This window comes from Lynx rufus, unplaced genomic scaffold, assembly GCF_022079265.1.
Source record: "Lynx rufus isolate CCGP_SWC_20201006 ecotype Redwood Valley unplaced genomic scaffold, mLynRuf1.p SCAF_13, whole genome shotgun sequence".
Taxonomy (NCBI): Eukaryota; Metazoa; Chordata; class Mammalia; order Carnivora; family Felidae; genus Lynx; species Lynx rufus.
The window spans coordinates 60,021,440-60,043,661 of NW_025814827.1; positions in this window are offsets into that span (position 1 = coordinate 60,021,440).

Here is a 22,222-nt window from a genome sequence, read left to right on the forward strand (position 1 = left end):
TTTTTAACAGTCTCTTATGCTTTGGCTCTCTCCCACTCTAACCTCTTTTTTTTTTTTTTTCCTTCCCCTCCCCCATGGGTTCCTGTTAAGTTTCTCAGGATCCACATAAGAGTGAAACCATATGGTATCTGTCTTTCTCTGTATGGCTTATTTCACTTAGCATCACACTCTCCAGTTCCATCCACGTTGCTACCAAAGGCCATATTTCATTTTTTCTCATTGCCACGTAGTATTCCATTGTGTATATAAACCACAATTTCTTTATCCATTCATCAGTTGATGGACATTTCGGCTCTTTCCATAATTTGGCTATTGTTGAGAGTGCTGCTATGAACATTGGGGTACAAGTGCCCCTATGCATCAGTACTCCTGTATCCCTTGGGTAGATTCCTAGCAGTGCTATTGCTGGGTCATAGGGTAGGTAAGACCCTCATTTTAGACCAAATGATACCTACATATTGTTACTAACAAACATAAAGAAACTCATTGATAACAGAATACCAATAGTAGGGGACTTTAATATTCCACTTACAACAATGGAAAGGTCATCTAAGCCGAAAATCAACAAGGAAACAATGGCTTTGAATGACACACTGGACCAGATGGACTTAATATTCAGAACATTTCATCCTAAAGCAGCAGAATACACATTCTTTTCGAGTGCACATAGGACTTTTTCCAGAATAGATCACATACTGGTTCACAAATCAGGCCGCAAGTGTGAAAAGATTGAGGTCATACCATGCTTATTTTCAGACCACAGCACTGTGAAATTTGAAGTCACCCACAAGAAAAAAATTGAAAGACCCTAAATACATGGAGGTTAAAGAACATCCTACTAAAGAATGAATGGGTTAAGCAGGAAGTTAAAGAAGAAATAAAAAAATATATGGAAGCAAATGAAAATGAAAACATGACAGTCTAAAACCTCTTGGGTGCAGCAAAGGTGGTCCTAAGAGGGAAGTGTATTGCAACACAGGCCTACATCAAGAAACAAGAAAATTCTCAAAAACACAACCTAACCTTACACCTAAATGAGCTAGAAAAAGAAGAGCAAATAAAACCTAAAGCCAGCAGAAGAGGGGAAATAATAAGATTAGAGCAGAAATAAATGATATGGAAACAAACAAGAAAAGGGACACCTGGGTGGCTCAGTTAGTTAAGTGCCTAACTCTTGGTTTCAGCTCAGGTCATGATCTCATGGCTTTGTGGGTTCAAGTCTGCATTGGGCTGCAAGTGCTGGCAGGGCAGAGACTGCTTGGGATTTTCTCTCTACCCTTCCCTCACTTGTGCTGTCTCTGCCTCTAAGTAAATAAATAAACTTAAAAAAAGTATGAATTAAAAAAAAACAGTAGAGACTAAGAGCTGGTTCTTTGAGAGAATTAATAAAATTGATAAACTAGCTAGGCTTTTCAAAAAGAAACAAGGACCCCAATAAATAAAATCATGAATAAAAGAGGAGAGATCACAACCATTACCACAAAAATACAAATAATTGTATGAGAATATTTTGAAAAACTATATACGAACAAATGAGGCAATCTGGAAGAAATGTATAAATGCTTAGAAGCATACAAACTACCAAAACTGAAACAGGAAGAAATAGAAAATTTGAACAGACCCATAATCAGCAAAGAAATGGAATCAGTAATCAATCTTTCAACAAACGAAAGTTCAGGGCCAGATGGCTTCACAGGGGAATTCTATTATACATTTAAAGAAGAGTTAATACCTATTTTTCCTCAAATTGTTGCAAAAAAATAGAAATGGAAGGAAAGTAAACTTCCAGACTCATTCATTCCATGAGGCCAGCATTACCTTGATTCTAACACTAAAGACTGCACTAAAAAGAATTACAGGCCAATATCCCTGATTAACATGGATGTAAAAATTCTCAACAAGATACTAGCAAATTGAATTAAATAGTACATTGAAAGAATTATTCACCACTGTCAAGTGGGGTTTGAATCATCACTGCAGGAGGGTTCAATATTGAAATATTTGCAATATTGATTTGCAAATCAATCAATGTGATATACCACATTAATAAAAGAAAGGATAAGAACCATATGATCTTCTCAATAGGTGCAGAAAAAGCATTTCAGAAAATACAAGACATATTCTTTTTTTTTTAAAATATGATTTATTGTCAAGTGAGCTAACATACAGTGTATTACAGTGTGCTCTTGGCTTCGGGGGTAGATTCCTGTGATTTATTGCTTACATACAATACCCAGTGCTCATCCCAACAAGTGCCCTCCTCAATGCCCATCACCCATTTCCTCCTCTCCCCCACTCTACCCACCCCATCAACCCTCAGTTTGTTCTCTGTATTTAAGAGTCTCTTATGGTTTGCCTCCCTCTCTGTTTGAAACTATTTTTTCCCCTTCCCTTCCCTCATGGTCTTCTGTTAAGTTTCTCAAGTTCCACATATGAGTGAAAACAAATGATATCTGTCTTTCTCTGTCTGACTTATTTCACTTACCATAATACCCTCTAGTTCTATCCACGTTGTTGCAAATGGCAGGATTTCATTCTTTCTCATTGCCAAGTAGTATTCCATTGTATATATAAACCACATCTTCTGTATCCATTCATCAGTTGGTGGACATTTGGTCTCTTTCCATAATTTGGCTATTTTTGAAAGCACTGCTGTAAATATTGGGGTACATGTGCCCCTGTGAATCAGCACTCCTGTATCCTTTGGATAAAATCCTAGTAGTGCTATTGCTGGGTCATAGGGTAATTCTATTTTTAATTTTTTGAGGAACCTCCACACTATTTTCCAGAGTGGCTGCACCAGTTTCCATTCCCACCAACAGTGCAAGAGGGTTCCCGTTTTTCCACATCCTTGCCAACATCTGTTGTTTCCTGAGTTGTTCATTTTAGACACTCTGACCTGTGTGAGGTGGTACCTCAGTGTGGTTTTGATTTGTATTTGCCTGATGATGAGTGATGTTGAGCATATTATCATGTGTCTGGCCATCTGGATGTCTTCTTTGGAAAAGTGTTTATTTATGGCTTCTGCCCATTTCTTCACTGGATTATTTGTTTTTCAGATGTGGAGTTTGGTAAATTCTTTATAGATTTTGGATACTAACCCTTTATCTGATATGTCATTTGCAAATATCTTCTCCCATTCTGTCGGTTGCCTTTTGGTTTTGTTGATTGTTTCCTTTGCTTTTTATTTTGATGAGGTCCCAATGGTTCATTTTTGCTTTTATTTCTCTTGCCTTTGGAGATGTGTCAAGTAAGAAGTTGCTGTTGCTGAGGTCAAAGAGGTTGTTGCCTGTTTTCTCCTCTAGGGTTTTGGTGGTTTCAATACAGGAAGTATTCTTGATAAAAACTCTCAAGAAAGTAGGGATAGAGGGAATATACCTCAACATTATAAAGGCTGTATATGAAAGACCCACAGCTAATATCATCCTCAATGGAGAAAGATAGAGCTTTTCCTCTATGGTAAGGAACAAGATAGAGATGTCCACTCTCAAAATTGTTATTTAACATAGTACTGGAAGTCATAGCTTCAGCAATCAGACAACAGAAATAAATAAAATGCAAATAAGTCTGTAAGGAAAAAGTCAAACTTTCACTATTTTCAGAGGACATGATATTCTATGTAGAAAACCTGAAAGACTAAACCAAAATATTGCTAGTTCTTATCCTTTAATTTAGAAAAATTGCAGGATATAAAATCAATGTACAGAAATCTGTTGCATTTATATACACCAATAATGAAGCAACAGACAGCGAAATCAAGGAATCAATCCCATTTACAATTGCACCAGAAGCCTAGGGATAAACCTAACCAAAGAGGTAAAAGATCTGTACTCTGAAAACTATAGAACACTTATGAAAGAAATTGAAGATGATGCAAAGAAATGGAAAAACATTCCAGGCTCATGTACTGGAAGAACAAATATTGTTAAAATGTCTATACTACCCAAAGCAATCTAGACATTTGATGCAAACTCTATCAAAATTCCACCAGCATTTTTCACAGAGCTAGAACAAACTATCCTAAACTTTGTATGGAACCACAAAAGACCCTGAGAGCCAAAGCAATCTTGAGAAAGCAAAGCAAAGCTGGAGGCATCACATTTCCAGATTTTAAGTTATATTACAAAGGTGTAGTCATCAAGACAGTATGGTACTGGAACAAAAACAGACACATAGATAAATGGAACATAATAGAAAACCCAGTAATGGACCTGCAAATATATGGTCAATTAATCTTTGACAAAGTGGGAAAGAATAGCTAGTGGGAAAAGAACAGTATCTTCAAAAATGGTTTTGGAAAAAATGGACATCAACATAGGAAAGAGTGAAAATGGACCACTTTCTTATATCATACACAAAAATAAATTCAAAATGGATTGAAGACCTACATGTGAGACCTGAAACCATAAAAATTCTAGAAGAGAACAGGGTCAGTAACCTCTCTGACATCAGCCATAGCAACTTTTTTCTAGCTATGTCTCTTGAGGCAAGGGAAATAAAAGCAAACAAAACAAAACAAAACAAAACAAAAACCCTGTTGGAGCTTTTGGGACTACATCAAAATAAAGAGCTTCTGCACAGGGAAAGAAACAATCAACAAAACTAAAAGACCTTGTATGGAATGGGTGAAGATATTTTCAAATGCCATATCTGATAAAGGATTAGTATCCAAATTATATAAAGAATGTGAAATACTCAATACCCCCCAAAACAAATAATCCAATTTAAAAAATGTTCAGAAGACATGAACAGACATTTCTCCAAAGCAGATATCCAGATGGCCAATAGACACATGAAAAAATGCTCATCGTCATTTACCATCAGGAAATGCAAATCAAAACTCCAACGAGATATAGCCTCTCACCTGTCAGAATAGCTTAAATCAACAACATAAGAAACAATAGGTGTTGGTGAAGATGTGGAGAAAAAGGAACCCTTGTGCACTGTTGGTGGGAATGGAAACTGATGCAACCACTGGAAAAACACCGTGGAGATTCTGTTCAATTAGAATAAGTGTGTGTTGAGGTCTGAGCAAAATAGAGAGGTCTTGTGATAGTCCAAGTGGGTAATATGGTAATAGTAGATTAAAGTAGAGGGATAAACAAATTGTTAAGTAACAGTATCTTAGATTGGTTGGAGTGAATTTGTAAGGCAACCACTAGTTGCATGGCATTGTGCAGTAATACTGGGTAGTCTGGGAGCAGGACTAGGAAATAAAAAGTTTAATTAGGGAGAGGGATTGGCAAAGCAAGAACAGTGGCTGTTTAGAGAGTGAGGAATTCTAAATCTTATTACTATTGCTATTTGTCTTGTCTAGCTGAAGGTAGATAATATTTTGGTCAAACTCATCATGGGTTATTTCAAATATACAGAAAAAACATGCAAAATATTTAATTTCTCTTCATATTTAATAACTTTAAATTTCACATATTTCCTTTAAATACTATTTTCTCATTTTTAAAATAGCTAAAACCATACCTCCTATACCATCTCTCCCCTTTTTTCTCAATAAAGTTTTGACGTTTGTAGTTGTTATCAAACCTGTTCAACTGGGTCACTATGTATAATCTCAGAATGCCATTTTAAAGAAGGAAATTCATTCACTCATTCATTAGCAAGTAATAGACATAAAGAAATGAGAAAAGAATTGGAACAGTCTTTGAGGACAGCAACTAAGGCCCAGATGTTTTGTTGTAACATAACATACTTGATTTTAGAGCGAGCATTAAAATACTTTAATATCCATTTGGCTTAAAAGGTTAAGGGCAGAAAAACAAATGTACTCTTCTGTGGAGGAGTTACACTGGAAGGCAAAGGGAGTTCTTGTCTAGCATGAACTATAAGAGATAATTGTTCATTAGAGAGTGTGAAGTCTGTTGTAAGCACAACCACATTCATTAGCCAGCTCCCTGCTTCCTGTCTGTAATGGGCATTAAGTTTCTCTCTGTTCAATTAGAATAAATTCTGGTTTTGGCACTACAGATCCTTTTCTGGGTTTTTAATATTCTGGCTTTTGGTCTTTTTTTCTTTTTGCATTTTCTCTGAATAGGTGCAACCTCATGGTCAAATATAAATTATTTCTTAAGTACTATGCTCCAAATGTATGACAAGTTCTCATAGAATATAGAGTGTATATAGAAACCAAGCAAAAACACATTAAACATGAAACATTTATATAAAACCATACCTAAAGTATATTTATGCTAACAAATATCACATTGTGTTAATAATCATAAATAAAAGCTAAACATTTGGGTCATGAATAAAATTCTAAGTTTATGATGTTTTGGAGACATGTCTATCAACTTAACTCATGTAAATGTTACAATATTTAGGGTGCCTGGGTAGTTCAGTCAGTTAAGCATCTGACTCTTGATTTTGGCGCAGGTCATGATCTCATATTTCACTAGTTTGAGCTCCAAGTCAGGCTATGTGCTGGGTGATAGACTAGATATTTTAGGGTATTATGTCTTTGGGAGACCCAAAGAGCTTTTTGATTGATTAGATAGAGAGGGTATAAGAAACTTACTTGAAATATTTGAGGAGTCAGTGATTTTCCTGGAGGTCAACCCTGTGTAGGCTACATAGCATTGAAGAGCAAATGCCACAGTCAGGGAAATTTCCATGAGGTTGGCCTTCTGTCAGGGAAATTCTGACAGAAGCAGATATCTCCGGCAACAGCAGAATCTAATATACTAACATTGTGATATTATCTGTTCAACAAGCAGGGAAGGAAAATGCTCTCAACTTGGTTTTTCCCTGGAATCTATAAGATTCAACTTCGATAGTGTCCTTGAGCATATGATATGTGATTAGCTGAATGAAGAGGACACTGGACTTTCTAGAATTTCTCATTCCTCCAAAATATGCCTGAAACAACCATAAGTGAGGGGAGGAAAATCAGTAAAGTCAGGAGCACTAGGTTTTATTTCCATTTAGGATTAAAATGGGGATTTCTGATGTAAAACCATGCATAAATACATAGGCATATTTTTTGAAAGGTAGAGAATTATATGACCCTTGCATCATTCTATTCTCAAAGTATTTATTAAACTCTTACTATGTGAGAGGCATAGTTCTGAGCATTGGGAATATAAAGATGAACAGAAGAAGCCATTATTCCTGCCCTCCACTATAAGAACAGTTACAACAAAGTGATTAATGCTACAGTAGAGGAATAAACAAGATGCTGAGAAGGCACAAGAGAGGAGGCACTTAACTTTTCCTGGAGAGACTAGAAAAGGCTTCTCAAAGAGGGTGGATTCTTGAAGAATGAATTAGTGTTCCAGTCTTCTCTTACAGGCTAGAGAGGTAGCATATAAGAAAATGCATAAAGTTCTGAAGCAACCAGGAGACCAGGATGTGTTGCAGATATAACTTTTAATTTAATTTAATTTAATTTAATTTAATTTAATTTAATTTAATTTAATTTAAAACTTAATTTATTCTAATTTTAACTTTATTTGAGTATAATTGACACATAATGTTACATTAGTATACAACATAGTGTTTCAACAACTCTATACATTATGTTATGCTCACCACAAGTGTGGGCTACCATCTGATGCCATACAACATGATTAAAATACCACTGACTATATTTTCTATACTGTGCTTTTTATTCTTGTGACTTATTCATTCTATAACTGGAGTATATATCACTCTCTTACCCATTTTTCCTATTCCCTGACCCTGTTCCCTTTGGCAACCATCACTATATTCTCTATACTTATAGGTCTCATTCTGCTTTTTGTTTGTTTATTCATTTGTTTTGCTTTTTAGATACCACACACAAGTGAAATCATATGTTATTTGTCTTTCTCTGTTTGACTTATTTGAAAAAAGAATGAAAAAACCCTCATGCACTGTTAGTATGAATGTAAATTGATATAGCCACTGTGGAAAACAGTATGTGGGTTCCTCAAAAAATTAAAAATAGAAGTACCATATGATCCAATAATTCCACTACTGGATATTTACCCAAAGAATACAAAAACACTAATTTGAAAATATATATGTACTCCCGTGTTTATTGCAGAATTATTTACAATAGTGAAATTATGGAAATAACCCAAGTGTCCATCTATAGATGAATGGATAAAGAGATAAAGAAGATGTGGTGTACACACACACACACACACACACACACACACACACTACACTGAGGAATGTTATGTAGCCATAAAAAGGATGAAATCTTGCCATTTCTGACAACATGAATGGACCTAGAGGGTATTATGCTTATGCAGGTATAACTTTTAAAGGTAGACAAGAACACAAATCCCAAAAAGACTTGTATGCTCTATTCTGGAGTTTGGACTTCAACCTGCAGACAATGGAGGCCTTTGAAGGGTTTGACTTCAAAAATATGGAGAGTGGAGGGTGGAGGCAGTGGGTGATGCCAGATTCTGGATGACCAGTTAGAAAGTTAACATCTTTTGATGAGAAATTATGGAGATTTGGGACTAAGGTAAAGGAACAACAAGGGGTTCATCTCAACTTTCTGACTTTGTGGATCATTGTTTTATTAATCAAAAGAGAAGAGCCACTTTTGGGAAGGGGAAGGGTGAATTAAGTTTTGGACATTTAGAATTTGAGACTCTTTAGAACATCTGGGTGGAGATGATCATGAAGCAGTTGGTAAAGTAAGCATGAGGTTCAAGAGAGAGATCTAGTTTGGATATAATAGAGTTCTCAATGTATAGAAGTTTTCGGAGACTTGAATGTGAATAAGATTTCTCAGGACAAGTGTGTCAAATCCAGAGGAGAGGAACAAATGTCCACCTAAGGACTACTACCAATTAAGGAGAGGAGTTAGTGGACAGAACTGAGAAGGAATTATGGGAGAAATAAAAGAAAATTTAGGAGGAAGTGGCACCAGTAAAAAAGGAGTGGATCATTCAAAGAAGGAGGTATTGGCTAACAGTATCCAATACTGTTGAGTGACAAAGCTTGAAAATGACACTAGGTTAGGCCATCATAGACCAAGAGAAGAACAAGAATAGCTTTATTGAAATGGTAAAAGAATAAGGTAATAGTGGGTCAAGGATTGAATAGGAGGGGAGAAAGTAATACCTTCAAAGGCTTATGATTTTAACCTCCTGAAGGCAAGAAAAAAAAGATATATTTATAGCTTGAGGGTATTGAAGGTCTTGGAATTATACTTCTAAAAATAATAGAAGAAAATTGATATTTAGGAGAGTTCAAGAACCTAGTGTGGTGGCTAATGGACTAGGTTAAAAAAAACAGCTTTTTTGCTTTTATTTGGGTGTTGATGTAAGGGTGTTTTAAAACTAGCTGTGACTTTGATAGAGTGCCTGGGTGGCTCAGTCAGTTAAGTGTCCAACTTCAGCTCAGGTCATGATCTCAGTTTGTGTGTTCGAGCCCTGCATCAGGCTGTTTGCTGACAGCTCAGGGCCTGGAGCCTGCTTCGGATTCTGTGTCTCCCTCTCTCTCGGCCCCTTCCCCGCTCATGCTTTGTCTTTTTCTCTTGCTCTCTCAAAAATAAATAAACATTAAAAAAAAAAACAAAAAATAAAAAAAAACAAAAAACTAGCTGTGACTTTGAAATGTCTATACCTGCCTAGAAGTGCCTTGAGAAACACTTGAGACAAAGGACAATTTAGGAAAGAATCCCTACTCCTGTGGCATGCAGAGTATGACTAGATGTCTAAGATGATGAAGTTTAAATAATGGCAAAGAAAGTTGAAAATCTTTTAGCATCTTTGCTGACTCCAAGAAGCAAAAATAACCTGCCCTCTGGCAAATACATTTTCCCTTCTGAAATTCTGTCAAATAAGTTCAGAGGGACATGAAAAAAAAAGGAATATATCTTATAACATATGCTGATATGGTTGCACATCCCTTATTTCATAGATTGTACTGATGAATTTCAACATTATATCTGATTTCTCTGGCATGTACATTGTGTAAAAGAGCTTGTAGAGGTACAACTTTATATTCATTCTAGAGAACTTGAGAAGGCATTGCACCAAAATGAGACTATAGATACTGTATAAGCAAGAGGAGATCTTTCCTTCAAAAATGAAGGCAGTTCGTAATAACATTCAAGGAAAATTGCATCCTCTGAGGCACTTTATACATTCATTCTTGCCGACGACAAGAAATGCAGCCTAGATTTAGCATTTCATTTGGGGTATCACAGCCTTAGCTAGCTTTGAATGGGCTTATTTTTCAGGAACTGAAGTAGTAGCTCATCAGATATTTCTCAGCTTCTGAAATGATTGGTATTCCTCTCCTATCTAGCAGCTATTGGAGGTTTTTTTTATTTAACCAGTGAAGAGTTCCAAAATAGAAGTGTTGTCTTGGAAGTATTTTAAAAACACACATTTCAGGCCTTTCCTTCTTAACCTGAAGTAGTAGATAAAAATCCCAAAGTGAAAGTGACAAGATAACATTGTGGCATTGACTCACAAAGGCATAAGGAATCTATAGATGCCCCTATCTGTCAGCTCTCAAGGCAAACACTGTAACTGTCATACCTAACATCCAAGAGCTAAGTAAATTTGGTTAAAACCTTGATTCACTCTAGTGCTTATGGAATCAAGTGTTCTGGGTTTATTTATGAGAGAGAGGGACAGAGCGTGAGCAGGAAGGGGCAGGGAGAGAGGGAGACACAGATTGGAAGCAGACTCCAGGCTCGGAGCTGCCAGCATAGAGCCCAATGGTGGGCTCGAAATCATGAACCACAAAATAATGACCTGAGCCAGAGTTGGACGCTTAACTGACTGAGCTATCCAGGTGCCCTCGGTAACTAAATTCTTTAGCTATTAGATGGCTAAATAGCATACGTCATTTATTTGAATTTTTGCTGCCACAGAGTTTTAGAAATGTGTTGCCATATTATATTAATTAAGTGGTTTTCCTATTATAAAAGTTGAGTTTAGTTGTGTATTCTACTCCTATTTAAGGTGGGGAGGTGGTTGTTTTCTTGATATTTTTCTTGAGGTCTGTGCATAGGAGTGACTGTAGTTGGTGGTTGCAGTCTATTTCCTATTATAGATCTTGTGTTTAGTCTGTTTAATATGTTCTCAGACATCTTTCCTTCAGCATCCTGTCAAGTTTATATGTTTTTTTATTCTCAATCTTTTTTTAAAGATAATTTACTATTGATATAGTTTCTTCCTTCAGTAGACATTTTTAAGAAAGTTTTATTTATTTTGAGAGGCAGAGAGAGAGAGAGAGAGAGAGAGAGAGAAGAGAGAGCCTGAGCAAGAGAGGGGCAGAGAGAGGGACAGAGAAAGAATCCCAAGCAGGCTCTGTACTGTCAGTGCAAAGCCCGATTAAGGGCTTGAACTCACAAACCATGAAATCATGACCTGAGCCAAAATCAGGAGTCAGACACTTAACTGACTGAACCACCCAGGTGCCCCTCTCAATCTATTTTTAATCCTCAGGTATTTGATATGAGTTGAACTGAAGCTGCCAAAATGATATCAAATTTGTAGGTAATTTATAATTTAATGAGAAAAAATAAATTTGCACTGCTGAAAAGCTAACTGCCTGGGTGAATCTGGGCTCTGCTACTTGCTAGCTGTGTGACCTAAATGTATTTTATCTTAATTTCATCCCCTGTAAAATGAAGATAGCATTAATACCTGTCTCATAGGGTTGCTCTTCGTATCCCTTTAGTTCTTAGATCAAGCCCATGCATGTGTTAGTTGTGATTGTTACTGCCCTTTACTGTTCTTATTCATGGGTAGGCTCCAGAGTGCACCTGTAACCCCTGCACATTTGAGATGTCTTAGTCAATTTGGTCTGCTGTAAAAGAATACCACAGACTGGTTGGCTTTTTTTTTTAAATACAATTTATTGTCAGGATAGCTAACATATAGTGTATACAGTGTGCTCTTGGCTTCAGGAGTAGAGTCCTGTGATTCATTGCTTACATACAACACCCAGTGCTCATCCCAACAAGTGCCCTCCCCAACGCCCATCACCCATTTTACCCTCTCCCCATGTCTTCCCCACCATCAACCCTCTGTTTGTTCTCTGTTTAAGAGTCTCTTATGGTTTGCCTCCCTCTCTGTTTGAAACTATTTTTTTCCCCTTCCTTTCCCTCATGGTCTTCTGTTAAGTTTCTCAAATTCCGCATAAGATCCCAAATGTCCATCAACAGATGAATAGATACAGAAGATGTGTTATATATATATATATATAATGGGTTACTACTTGACAATGAGAAAGAATGAAATCTTACCAGGTTCAACAACATGGATAGAACTGGAGGGTATTATGCTAAGAGAAATAAGTCAGTCAGAGAAAGACACATATCATATGTTTTCCATTCATATGTGGAATTTGAGAAACTTAACAGACTGCTTGGCTTTAAAAACAAATTTTGAGGTGCCTAGGTGGCTCAGTTGGTTGAGCATCTGACTCTTGATTTTGGCTCAGGTCATGATCCCAGGATCATGAGATTGAGCCCTGTGTTGGGCTCCGTGCTGAGTGTGGAACCTGCTGAAGATTCTCCCTCTCTCTTCCTTTGCCCTACTCCCCTACTTGTGTGCTCTCTCTCTCTCAATTTAAAAACAAAACAAAACCAAAAATATAAATTTATTTCTCAACATGGAGGCTGGAAGTCCAAGATCAGGGTGTTAGCATGGTCTGGTAAAGGTTCTCTTCTTGGTTTCCCTCTTTCTTTTTTTTTTTCCTTAAAATTTTGTTTTTCTATTTTTAATTTAATTTTTAATTTTTTAAAATTTACATCCAAATTAGATAGCATATAGTGAAACAATGATTTCAGGAGTAGATTCCTTAATGCCCCCTTACCCATTTAGCCCATCCCCCCTCCCACAACCCCTCTAGCAACCCTCAGTTTGTTCTCCATATTTATGAGTCTCTTCTGTTTTGTCCCCCTCCCTGTTTTTGTATTATTTTTTGTTTCCCTTCCCTTATGTTCATTTGTTTTGTCTCTTAAAGTCCTCATATGAGTGAAGTCATATGATATTTGTCTTTCACTGACTAATTTCACTTAACATAAAACCCTCCAGTTCCATCCACGTAGTTGCAAATGGGAAGATTTCATTCTTTTTGATTGCTGAGTAATACTCCATTGTGTGTGTGTGTGTGTCTGTGTGTGTGTGTGTGTGTGTGTGTATGTGTGTGTGTGTGTGTGTATACACATACCACATCTTTATCCATTCATCCATTGATGGACATTTGGGCTCTTTCCATACTTTGGCTATTGTTGATAGTGCTGCTATAAACATGGGGGTGCATGTGTCCCTTCGAAACAGCACACCTGTATCCCGTGGATAAATGCCTAGTAGTGCAGTTGTTGGGTAATAGAGTAGTTCTATTTTTAATTTTTTGAGGAACCTCCATACTGTTTTCCAGAGTGGCTGCACCAGCTTGCATTCCCACCAACAATGCAAAAGAGATCCTCTTTCTCTGCATCCTCACCAACATCTGTTGTTGCCTGAGTTGTTAATGTTAGCCATCCTGACAGGTGTGAGGTGGTATCTCACTGTGGTTTTGATTTGTATTTCCCTGATGATGAGTGATGTTGAGCATTTTTTCATGTGTCGGTTAGCCATCTGGATGTCTCCCTTGGCGAAGTGTCTATTCATGTCTTTTGCCCGTTTCTTCACTGGATTATTTGTTTTTTGGGTGTTGAGTTTGGAAAGTTCTTTACAGATTTTGGATAATAACCCTTTATCTGATACGTCATTTGCAAATATCTTCTCTAATTCCATTGGTTGCCTTTTAGTTTTGCTGATTGTTTCCTTCACTGTGCAGAAGCTTTTTATTTTGATGAAGTCCCAGTAGTTCATTTTTGCTTTCGTTTCCCTTGCCTCCGGAGACGTGTTGAGTAAGAAGTTGCTGCGGACAAGATCAAAGAAGTTTTTGCCTACTTTCTCCTCGAGGTTTTTGATAGCTTCCTGTCTTACATTGAGGTCTTTCATCCATTTTGAGTTTATTTTTGTGTATGGTGCAAGATAGTGGTCCAGGTTCATTCTTGTGCATGTCGCTGTCCAGTTTTCCCAGCACCACTTGCTGAAGAGACTGTCTTTATTCCATTGAATATTCTTTCCTGCTTTGTCAAAGATAAGTTGGCCATACGTTTGTGGGTCCATTTCTGGGTTCTCTATTCTGTTCCATTGATCTGAGTGTCTGTTCTTGTGCCAGTACCATACTGTCTTGATGATTACAACTTTGTAGTATAGTTTGAAGTCTGGGATTGTGATGCCTCCTGCTTTGGTTTTCTTTTTCAAGATTGCTTTTGGCTATTTGTTCCATACAAATGTTAGGATTATTTGTTCTAGCTCTGTGAATAATACTTTGATAGGGATTGCATTGAATATGTAGATTGCTTTGGGTAGTATTGACATTTTAACAATATTTGTTCTTCCTATCCATGAGCATGGAATCTTTTTTGCATTTTTTTGTGTTTTCTTCAATTTCTTTCATAAGCTTTCTATAGTTTTCAGTGGATAGATTTTTCACCTCTTTAGTTAGATTTATTCCTAGGTATTTTATGGTCTTTTATGAAACTGTAAATGGGATCGATTCCTTGATTTCTCTTTCTGTTGTTTCATTGTTGGTGTATAGGAATGCAACTGATTTCTGTGCATTGATTTTATACTGCCACTTTGCTGAATTCATGAATCAATTCTAGCAGTTTTTTGGTGGAATCTTTTGGGTTTTCCGTATAGAGTATCATGTCATCTGCTAAGAGCGAAAGTTTGACCTCCTCCGGGCCGATTTGGATGCCTTTTATTTCTTTGTGTTGTGTGATTGCAGAGCCTAAGACTTCCAATACCATGTTGAATAACAGTGGTGAGAGTGGACATCCCTGTCTTGTTCCTGACCTTAGGGGGAAAGCTCTCAGTTTTTCCCCAATGAGGATGATATTAGCGTTGGGTCGTTCATATAAGGCTTTTATGATCTTGAGGTATGCTCCTTCTATTCCTACTTTCTTGAAGGTTTTTATTAAGAAAGGATGCTGTATTTTGTCAAATGCTTTCTCTGCATCTGTTGAGAGGATCATATGGTTCTTGTCCTTTCTTTTATTGATGTGATGAATCATGTTAATTGTTTTGCGGATATTGAACCAGCCCTGCATCCCAGGTATAAATCCTGCTTGGTCATGGTGAATAATTTTTTTAATGTATTGTTGGATCTGGTTGGCTAATATCTTGTTGAGGATTTTTGCATCCATGTTCATCAGGGAAATTGGTCTACAGTTCTCCTTTTTAGTGGGGTCTCTGTCTGGTTTTGGAATCAAGTTAATGCTGGCTTCATAGAAAGAGTTTGGAAGTTTTCCTTCCATTTCTATTTTTTGGAATGGATTCAAGTGAATAGGTGTTAACCCTTCTTTAAATGTTTTGTAGGATTCCCCTGGAATGCCATATGGCCCTGGACTTTTGTTTGTTGGCAGATTTTTGATTACTAATTCGATTTCCTTACTGCTTATGGGTTTGTTCAAATTTTATATTTCTTCCTGTTTCAGTTTTGGTAGTGTATATGTTTCTAGGAACTTGTCCATTTCTTCCAGGTTACCCATTTTATTGGCATATAATTGATCATAATATTCTCTTATTGTTTTTATTTCTGTTGTGTTGGTTGTGATCTCTCCTGTTTCATTCTGGATTTTATGTGGGTCCTTTCCTTTTTCTTCTTGATCAAACTGGCTAGTGGTTTATCAATTTTGTTAATTCTTTCAGAGAACCAGCTTCTGGTTTCATTGATCTGTTCTGCTGTTTTTTTTGGTTTCAATAGCATTAATTTCTGCTCTAATCTTTATTATTTCCTGTCTTCTGCTGGTTTTGGGTTTTATTTGCTGTTCTTTTTCCAGTTCCTTGAGGCGTAAGGTTAGGTTGTGTATCTGAGATCTTTCTTCCTTTTTAGGAAGGCCTGGATTGCTATATACTTTACTCTTATGACTGCCTTTGCTGTGTCCCAGAGGTTTTGGGTTGTGGTGTTATCATTTTCATTGACTTCCATATACTTTTTAATTTCCTCTTTAACTGCTTGGTTAGCCCATTCATTCTTTAGTAGGATGTTCTTCAGTCTCCAAGTATTTGTTACCTTTCCAAATTTTTTCTTGTGGTTGATTTTGAGTTTCATAGTGTTGTGGTCTGAAAATATGCATGATATGATCTCGACCTTTTTGTACTTACTTAGGGCTGATTTGTGTCCCAGTACATGGTCTATTCTTGAAAACATTCCATGTGCACTCAAGAAGAATGTATATTCTGCTGTTTTAGGATGAAATGTTCTGAATATATCTGTTAAGTCCATCTGGTCCAGTGTGTCATTCAAAGCCATTGTTTCCTTGTTGATTTTTTGATTAGATGATCTGTCCATTGCTGTGAGTGGGGTGTTGAAGTCTCCTACTATTAAGGTATTACTGTCGATGAGTTTCTTTATGTTTGTGATTAATTGATGTATACATTTTGGTGCTCTCACATTTGGCACATAAATGTTTACAATTGTTAGGTATTCTTGGTCTATAGACCCTTTGATTATGATATAATGCCCTTCTGCATCTCTTGATACAGTCTTTATTTTAAAGTCTAGATTGTCTGATATAAGTTTGGCTACTCTGGCTTTCTTTGTTCACCATTAGCATGATAGATGGTATTGCATCCCCTTATTTTCAATCAGAAGGTGTCTTTAGGTATACAGTGGGTCTCTTGTAAACATCATATAAATGGATCTTGTTTTCTTATCCATTCTGTTACCCTATGTCTTTTGATTGGAGCATTGAGTCCATTGATGTATAGAGTAAGTACTGAAAGATATGAATTTCTTGCCATTATGATGCTTGTAGAGTTGGAGTTTCTGGTCGTGTTCTCTGGTCCTTCTAGTCTTTGCTGCTTTTGGTCTTTTTTCCCCCCTTTTTTTCTCCCCTCAGAGAGTCCGCCATAAATTTCTTGGAGGGCTGGTTTAGTGGTCACAAACTCCTTTAATTTTTGTTTGTCTGGGAAACTTTTTATCTTTCCTTCTATTTTTTTTAAATATGAAATTTATTGTCAAATTGGTTTGCATACAACACCCAGTGCTCATGCCAACAGGTTCCCTCCTCAATACCCATCACTCACCCTCGCCTCCTCCCACCCCCCAGCAACCCTCAGTTTGTTCTCAGTTTTTAAGAGTCTCTTAAGTTTGGCTCCCTCCCTCTCTAACCTTTTTTTTCCCTCCCCCATGGGTTTCTGTTAAGTTTCTCAGGATCCACATAAGAGTGAAAACATATGGTATCTGTCTTTCTCTGTATGACTTATTTCACTTAGCATAACACTCTCCAATTCCATCCACGTTGCTACAAAAGGCCATATTTCATTCTTTCTCATTGCCACATAGTATCCCATTGTGTATACAAACCACGATTTCTTTTCTTTTTTTTTTAATATATGAAATTTATTGTCAAATTGGTTTCCATACAACACCCAGTGCTCATCCCAAAAGGTGCCCTCCTCAATACCCATCACCCACCCTCCCCTCCCTCCCACCCCCCATCAACCCTCAGTTTGTTCTCAGTTTTTAACAGTCTCTTATGCTTTGGCTCTCTCCCACTCTAACCTCTTTTTTTTTTTTCCTTCCCCTCCCCCATGGGTTTCTGTGAAGTTTCTCAGGATCCACATAAGAGTGAAACCATATGGTATCTGTCTTTCTCTGTATGGCTTATTTCACTTAGCATCACACTCTCCAGTTCCATCCACGTTGCTACCAAAGGCCATATTTCATTTTTTTCTCATTGCCACGTAGTATTCCATTGTGTATATAAACCACAATTTCTTTATCCATTCATCAGTTGATGGACATTTAGGCTCTTTCCATAATTTGGCTATTGTTGAGAGTGCTGCTATAAACATTGGGGTACAAGTGCCCCTATGCATCAGTACTCCTGTATCCCTTGGATAAATTCCTAGCAGTGCTATTGCTGGGTCATAGGGTAGGTCTATTTTTAATTTTCTGAGGAACCTCCACACTGCTTTCCAGAGCGGCTGCACCAATTTGCATTCCCACCAACAGTGCAAGAGGGTTCCCGTTTCTCCACATCCTCTCCAGCATCTATAGTCTCCTGATTTGTTCATTTTGGCCACTCTGACTGGCGTGAGGTGATACCTGAGTGTGGTTTTGATTTGTATTTCCCTGATAAGGAGCGACGCTGAACATCTTTTCATGTGCCTGTTGGCCATCCGGATGTCTTCTTTAGAGAAGTGTCTATTCATGTTTTCTGCCCATTTCTTCACTGGGTTATTTGTTTTTCAGGTGTGGAGTTTGGTGAGCTCTTTATCGATTTTGGATACTAGCCCTTTGTCCGATATGTCATTTGCAAATATCTTTTCCCATTCCGTTGGTTGCCTTTTAGTTTTGTTGGTTGTTTCCTTTGCTGTGCAGAAGCTTTTTATCTTCATAAGGTCCCAGTAATTCACTTTTGCTTTTAATTCCCTTGCCTTTGGGGATGTGTCGAGGAAGAGATTGCTACGGCTGGGGTCAGAGAGGTCTTTTCCTGCTTTCTCCTCTAAGATTTTGATGGTTTCCTGTCTCACATTTAGGTCCTTTATCCATTTTGAGTTTATTTTTGTGAATGGTGTGAGAAAGTGGTCTAGTTTCAACCTTCTGCATGTTGCTGTCCAGTTCTCCCAGACCCATTTGTTAAAGAGGCTGTCTTTTTTCCATTGGATGTTCTTTCCTGCTTTGTCAAAGATGAGTTGGCCATACATTTGTGGGTCTAGTTCTGGGGATTCTATTCTATTCCATTGGTCTATGTGTCTGTTTTTGTGCCAATACCATGCTGTCTTGATGATTACAGCTTTGTAGTAGAGGCTAAAGTCTGGGATTGTGATGCCTCCTGCTTTGGTCTTCTTCTTCAAAATTCCTTTGGCTATTCGGGGCCTTTTGTGGTTCCATATGAATTTTAGGATTGCTTGTTCTAATTTCGAGAAGAATGCTGGTGCAATTTTGATTGGGATTGCATTGAATGTGTAGATAGCTTTGGGTAGTATTGACATTTTGACAATATTTATTCTTCCAATCCATGAGCAGGGAATGTCTTTCCATTTCTTTAAATCTTCTTCAATTACCTTCATAAGTTTTCTATAGTTTTCAGCATACAGATCTTTTACATCTTTGGTTAGATTTATTCCTAGGTATTTTATGCTTCTTGGTGCAATTGTGAATGGGATCAGTTTCTTTATTTGTCTTTCTTTTGTTTCATTATTAGTGTATAAGAATGCAACTGATTTCTGTACATTGATTTTGTATCCTGCAACTTTGCTGAATTCATGTATCAGTTCTAGCAGACTTTTGGTGGAGTCTATCGGATTTTCCATGTATAATATCATGTCATCTGCAAAAAGCGAAAGCTTGACTTCATCTTTGCCAATTTTGATGCCTTTGATTTCCTTTTGTTGTCTGATTGCTGATGCTAGAACTTCCAGCACTATGTTAAACAACAGCGGTGAGAGTGGGCATCCCTGTCGTGTTCCTGATCTCAGGGAAAAAGCTCTCAGTTTTTCCCCGTTGAGGATGATGTTAGCTGTGGGCTTTTCATAAATGGCTTTTATGATCTTTAAGTATGTTCCTTCTATCCCGACTTTCTCAAGGGTTTTTATTAACAAAGGGTGCTGGATTTTGTCAAAGGCCTTTTCTGCATCGATTGACAGGATCATATGGTTCTTCTCTTTTTTCTTGTTAATGTAATGTATCACGTTGATTGATTTGCGAATATTGAACCAGCCCTGCATCCCAGGAATGAATCCCACTTGGTCATGGTGAATAATTCTTTTTATATGCCATTGAATTCGATTTGCTAGTATCTTATTGAGAATTTTTGCATCCATATTCATCAGGGATATTGGCCTGTAGTTCTCTTTTTTTACTGGGTCTCTGTCTGGTTTAGGAATCAAAGTAATACTGGCTTCATAGAATGAGTCTGGAAGTTTTCCTTCCCTTTCTATTTCTTGGAATAGCTTGAGAAGGATAGGTATTATCTCTGCTTTAAATGTATGGTAGAACTCCCCTGGGAAGCCATCTGGTCCTGGACTCTTATTTGTTGGGAGATTTTTGATAACCGATTCAATTTCTTCGCTGGTTATGGGTCTGTTCAAGCTTTCTATTTCCTCCTGATTGAGTTTTGGAAGAGTGTGGGTGTTTAGGAATTTGTCCATTTGTTCCAGGTTGTCCAATTTGCTGGCATATAATTTTTCATAGTATTCCCTGATAATTGTTTGTATCTCTGAGGGATTGGTTGTAATAATTCCATTTTCATTCATGATTTTATCTATTTGGGTCATCTCCCTTTTCTTTTTGAGAAGCCTGGCTAGCGGTTTGTCAATTTTGTTTATTTTTTCAAAAAACCAACTCTTGGTTTCATTGATCTGCTCTACAGTTTTTTTAGATTCTATATTGTTTATTTCTGCTCTGATCTTGATTATTTCTCTTCTTCTGCTGGGCTTGGGGTGTCTTTGCTGTTCTGCTTCTATTTCCTTTAGGTGTGCTGTTAGATTTTGTATTTGGGATTTTTCTTGTTTCTTGAGATAGGCCTGGATTGCAATGTGTTTTCCTCTCAGGACTGCCTTCACTGCGTCCCAAAGCATTTGGATTGTTATATTTTCATTTTCGTTTGTTTCCATATATTTTTAAATTTCTTCTCTAATTGCCTGGTTGACCCACTCATTCGTTAGTAGGGTGTTCTTTAACCTCCATGCTTTTGGAGGTTTTCCAGACTTTTTCCTGTGGTTGATTTCAAGCTTCATAGCATTGTGGTCTGAAAGTATGCATGGTATAATTTCAATTCTTGTAAACTTATGAAGGGCTGTTTTGTGACCCAGTATATGATCTATCTTGGAGAATGTTCCATGTGCACTCGAGAAGAAAGTATATTCTGTTGCTTTGGGATGCAGAGTTCTAAATATATCTGTCAAGTCCATCTGATCCAGCATATCATTCAGGGCCCTTGTTTCTTTATTGACCGTGTGTCTGATGATCTATCCATTTCTGTAAGTGGGGTGTTAAAGTCCCCTGCAATTACCACATTCTTATCAATAAGGTTGCTTATGTTTATGAGTAATTGTTTTATATATTTGGGGGCTCCGGTATTCGGCGCATAGACATTTATAATTGTTAGCTCTTCCTGATGGATAGACCCTGTAATTATTATATAATGCCCTTCTTCATCTCTTGTTACAACCTTTATTTTTTTTTTTTTCAACGTTTATTTATTTTCGGGACAGAGAGAGACAGAGCATGAACGGGGGAGGGGTAGAGAGAGAGGGAGACACAGAATCAGAAACAGGCTCCAGGCTCTGAGCCATCAGCCCAGAGCCTGACGCGGGGCTCGAACTCCCGGACTGCGAGATCGTGACCTGGCTGAAGTCGGACGCTTAACCGACTGCGCCACCCAGGCGCCCCTCTTGTTACAACCTTTAATTTAAAGTCTAGTTTGTCTGATATAAGTATGGCTACTCCAGCTTTCTTTTGGCTTCCAGTAGCATGATCAATAGTTCTCCATCCCCTCACTCTCAATCTAAAGGTGTCCTCCGGTCTAAAATGAGTCTCTTGTAGACAGAAAATAGATGGGTCTTGTTTTTTTATCCATTCTGATACCCTATGTCTTTTGGTTGGCGCATTTAATCCATTTACATTCAGTGTTATTATAGAAAGATACGGGTTTAGAGTCATTGTGATGTCTGTATGTTTTATGCTTGTAGTGATGTCTCTGGTACTTTGTCTCACAGGTTCCCCCTTAGGATCTCTTGTAGGGCTGGTTTAGTGGTGACAAATTCCTTCAGTTTTTGTTTGTTTGGGAAGACCTTTATCTCTCCTATTCTAAATGACAGACTTGCTGGATAAAGGATTCTCGGCTGCATATTTTTGCTGTTTAGCACACTGAAGATCTCGTGCCAATTCTTTCTGGCCTGCCAAGTTTCAAAGAGAGATCAGTCAGGAGTCTTATAGGTCTCCCTTTATATGTGAGGGCACGTTTATCCCTTGCTGCTTTCAGAATTTTCTCTTTATCCTTGTATTTTGCCAGTTTCACTATGATATGTTGTGCAGAAGATCGACGATTCAAGTTACGTCTGAAGGGAGTTCTCTGTGCCTCTTGGATTTCAATGCCTTTTTTTTTTTTAAATTTTTTTTTTTTTCAACGTTTATTTATTTTTGGGACAGAGAGAGACAGAGCATGAACGGGGGAGGGGCAGAGAGAGAGGGAGACACAGAATCGGAAACAGGCTCCAGGCTCTGAGCC